Below are 4,751 nucleotides of genomic sequence, written 5' to 3' on the forward strand. Positions count from 1 at the left end.
TGAGGGATAGGTTGTTATTCTGGCACCACCCGGCCAGGTCTCTGACCTCCTCCCTATAGGCTGTCTCGTCGTTGTCGGTGATCAGGCCTACCGCTGTTGTGTTGTCTGCAAACTTAATAACGGTGTTGGAGTCGTGCCTGGCCATGCAGTCGTGGGTGAACAGAGAGTACAGGAGAGGACTGAGCACGCACCCCTGGGGAGCTCCAGTGTTGAGGATCAGCGTGGCAGATGTGCTGTTACCTACCCTCACCACCTGGGGGCGGCCCGTCAGGAAGTCCAGGATCCAGTTGCAGAGGGAGGTGTTTAGTCCCAGGATCCTTAGCTTAGGGATGCGCTTTGAGGGTATTATGGTGTTGAACGCTGAGCTGTAGTCAATGAATAGCATTCTCACGTAAGTGTTCCTTTTGTCCAGGTGGGCAAGGGCAGTGTGGAGTGCAATAGAGATTGCATCATCTGTGGATCTGTTTGGGTGGTATGCAAATTGGAGTGGATCTAGGATTTCTGGGATAATGGTGTTGATGTGAGCCATTACCGATCTTTCAAAGCACTTCATGGCTACGGACGTGAGTGCTACGGGTCTGTAGTCATTTAGGCAGGTTGCCTTTGTGTTCTTGGGCACAGGGTCTATGGTGGTCTGCTTGAAACATGTTGGTATTACAGACTCAATCAGGGACATGTTGAAAATGTCAGTGAAGACACCTGCCAGTTGATCAGCACATGCCGGGAGCACACGTCCTGGTAATCCGTCTGGCCCAGCAGCCTTGTGTATGTTGACCTGTTTAAAGTTCTTACTCACGTCGGCTACGGAGAGCATGATCACACAGTCATCCGGAACAGCTGATGCTCTCATGCATGCCTCAGTGTTGCTTGCCTCGAAGTGAGCATAGAAGTGATTTAGCTCGTCTGGTAGGCTCATGTCACTGGGCAGCTCGCGGTTGTGCTTCCCTTTGTAGTCTGTAATAGTTTACAAGCCCTGCCACAAAAGACGAGCGTTGGAGTTGGTGTAGTATGATTCAATCTTAGCCCTGTATTGACGCTTTGCCTGTTTGATGGTTCGTCGCAGGATTTCTTGTAAGCTTCCGGGTTAGAGTCCCGCACCTTGAAAGCGGCAGCTCTACCCTTTAGCTCAGTGCGAATGTTGCCTGTAATCCATGGCTTCTGGTTGGGGTATGTACGTACAGTCACTGTGGGGACGACGTCCTCAATGCACTTATTGATGAAGCCAGTGACTGATGTGGTGTACTCCTCAATGCCATCGGAAGAATCCCGGAACATGTTCCAGTCTGTGATAGCAAAACAGTCCTGTAGTTTAGCATCTGCTTCATCTGACCACTTTTTTATAGACCGAGTCACTGGTGCTGCCTGCTTTCATTTTTGCTTGTAAGCAGGAATCAGGAGGATAGAGTTGTGGTCGGATTTACCAAATGGAGGGCGAGGGAGAGCTTTGTACGCGTCTCTGTGTGTGGAGTACAGGTGATCTAGAATTTTTTTCCCTCTGGTTGCACATTTAACATGTTGATGGAAATTTGGTAGAACTGATTTAAGTTTCCCTGCATTAAAGTCTCCGGCCACTAGGAACACCGCCTCTGGGTGAGTGGTTTCCTGTTTGCTTATTTCCTTATACAGCTGTCTGAGTGCGGTCTTAGTGCTAGCATCTGTCTGTGGTTGTAAATAAACAGCCACGAAAAGTATAGCTGAACACTCTCTAGGCAAGTAGTGTGGCCTGCAATTTATCACAATATACGCTACTTCAGGTGAGCAAACTCTAGAGACTTCCTTAGATTCCGTGCACCAGCTGTTGTTTACAAATATGCACAGACCGCACCCCTCTATCTTGCCAGTGTAGCGTATGTGGAACATCACTGCCAAGCACGAGGAAAATAGCCTTATTGAGCATCAGCTACAGTATACTGCCAAAAGCCAATACACAGACCCTGAAAAGACAAGGACAGTGAGTTGGTTTCAACATGCTTTAGTTTAGAGGGTCTCAAAGTACAACAGGTAAATTGCTGTGCCGTAAGCTGACAAACTGATTAGAAGAAGTCCACTTTAAAAGGCCCAACACAGCCGTTTTTATCTCAATATCAAATTATTTCTGGTTAACAATTAAGTACATTACTATGATTGTTTTTTTTTTAAAGAAGATATTTCTCAAGCAAGAATTGTGCTAGGACTGTCTGGGAGTGGTCTGAGTGGGGAGGGGAAAAGAAATGGTTTAAAAATAAAGACATATTTTGAAAAAAAGCCACATAGGCTGCGTTTTACACAGGCAGCACAATTCTGATATTATTTTCACTAATTGTTCTTTTGACCAATAGAGGAGTTAGCTGACAACGGCACGAAAACGATGTGCGCTCTTCCATGGGGCAGAAGTCAGCGTGTTGTTGTGATTCTGGATGGTCAGATAGCTAGCACCAATGACAAGAAACTGCCATGTGGGGAATCGTAAGTGGCTCATTTCAGCTCGTTTCATCTTGTTATTGATTCTGTCTTGTTTTGAGGTGTCTTGACTGATTTCATGTCAATGCTAATATGGCAAAGAATTCGCTAGCTAGCTAACCAACAACTTTAATTATGTATTTGAGAGACAACTAGTGCTCATTGTGCAAATGTATTGATGTTTTCAAGAAACATTGGAGACAAAACATAGTTTGCACGTTGTCAACAATCTAAACCAACCTCGTCTGTTTTTCCCCATAGGTGCGCATGCCTCAGTTTTGTTGCTAAACAACCAACCGTCTATCAGATTAGCTCTGAAAAAAATCTGCTGTGATTGGTCAAAAGACCAATTAGTGGAAAATTGGGCTGCCTGTGTAAACGAGTAGATATCATTAATTTACAATGGTTAGTTTGTCCATCATTCACAATACTCTTGTAGAGTGGGTTTGGATCCAAAGAGGCTTTCATTGATGATGCCATGCGAGACTTTTCCCCACTCTGAATGAGCTTTATTATGTACTACTCAGACTGATTACCCTGTCGAGACAAGCTATAGACTTACAGAAGATTTTGAGGACACCAGTAATATTACCTTAATGAGCAGTAAAGGGTCATTCTTCTGTTGACAGAGTCCCCAGCTGCAGAAAGGCCTACAGTTCCTCCCCCTGATGATAGAAAGAAAGAGATTCCTGGTAAATAAAAAATCCTGTTCTACTCCATGCTGATTAGGCTCACAAAAAGAGATTTCACCGACAGCTATCCCTCCTTTCTCTCTCTCTTCCCCTCAACTTCAGGTCAGCTTTGGCATCTCAACACAGCTCCTTTCCTGACAATAGGGGCAAGTCTTCAAAATGTTCCACTAGTGCTCTCTGGTGGCTGAGGTAATTAAGTGTACTGTAAGAGTGGACGTAAATCAGGTGGAATCCACAGATGGACCCACTCTGTCACTCAGGCCAGCTACAGTTACAGGCATGGTGAGTAGTGGGAGAAGAGAAGGCCAAGCTACAGGCATGGTGAGCAGTGGGAGAAGAGAAGGCCAAGCTACAGGCATGGTGAGCAGTGGTAGAAGAGAAGGCCAAGCTACAGGCATGGTGAGCAGTGAGAGAAGAGAAGGCCAAGCTACAGGCATGGTGAGCAGTGGGAGAAGAGAAGGCCAAGCCAGAGGCACCAGTGGTGACCAGCATCCCTGTGGAACGCTTTCAACACCTTGACACAACTGTGGGAAGCATTGGCGTCAACATGGGCCAGCATCCCTGTGGAACGCTTTCGACACCTTGTAGAGTCCATGTCCTGACAAATTCAGGCTGTTCTGATGTAAACTCAATATTAGGATGGTGTTCTTAATGTTTTGTACACTCAGTGTATGTTGASCTTGCATTGCGAGGGAATAGGAGAGTTTAGCTTGTAGTACGTGTCTTCACTGTCCTTTTACCCATAATCCACCAGGATGCTTCCTCCATCACGGACTGTCGTCCTTACAGCTTTGGAGAAAGTCAACTTGTGGAGGACCACAGTGTCCGCTGGTTTTCCTTCTTTTCTCTTAATTGCTATCTAATTTAGACCTGGGAAACCAACTGTGTAGGCTGGATTCCCTAGCCAATGACTAGTCCTCCAGGACTTCTGTCTAATGGCCCTGCTTCACCTTCTCTAATGGGCAGTTCTACTTCTCATGTCTATTAGGTCTCCCAGCCAAATGGTTCACAGTAATTTATGCAATCCATACTGTAACTATATGTACGCTTCACTTACACACAACCTGCTTTTCTGTCACTCTGTCAACAGCTGGTCACTTCCATTTAGTCGAGCCGGCGATGATGAAATGGTTTCACCTGCGTTACCATCCGCTGCCTGTCTATCTCTTTCTCTCAACTCCTGAGGGACTTTTCTTTCTCTCCTACCCCCTCCCTAACTCACTTCCACTCTTTCTCTCTCACTCTCTCTTTCTGTCTCCATCTCTCTCTCAGTCTCTCTTTCTCTCTCACTCTCTCTTTCTCTCCAGGTGATAGTGGGTCAGCTGTAATACAAATCAGGGGCACAACTTTTGTTTTAGAAGTGGGGGGCATAACCTGGGCATCTACAGTAAAGCTAATTTCCTGCATTTCTACTAGGGTTGTCCCTGACTAAAATAAATCTTGGTCAACCAAGAGTAGTCTTTCTTTCGACCAATTGATTGGATAGTCTTAAACTGCAGTAATTTATGTCTGAGATTATATGAACATGACTGGGTATTCAAACATGTCTGTATCTATTCATCATCATCATCACAGATAGTATCTCCCATGTCTTCCTCACATACATCGTTAAGCCTCTAT

General features: G+C 45.5%; 1 long non-coding RNA gene across 1 annotated transcript; it reads left to right on the forward strand.

Annotated features, from left to right (window-relative positions):
* Positions 1-1,078: 1,078 nt before the first annotated feature.
* Positions 1,079-3,600, forward strand: LOC111972517 (uncharacterized). Its single transcript, XR_002878472.3, has 4 exons — positions 1,079-1,754; positions 2,319-2,445; positions 3,069-3,131; positions 3,234-3,600. It is a non-coding gene; the product is annotated as an uncharacterized lncRNA (long non-coding RNA).
* The last annotated feature ends 1,151 nt before the right edge of the window (positions 3,601-4,751 follow it).

This window comes from Salvelinus sp. IW2-2015, linkage group LG14 (assembly GCF_002910315.2).
Source record: "Salvelinus sp. IW2-2015 linkage group LG14, ASM291031v2, whole genome shotgun sequence".
NCBI classification, from domain to species: domain Eukaryota; kingdom Metazoa; phylum Chordata; class Actinopteri; order Salmoniformes; family Salmonidae; genus Salvelinus; species Salvelinus sp. IW2-2015.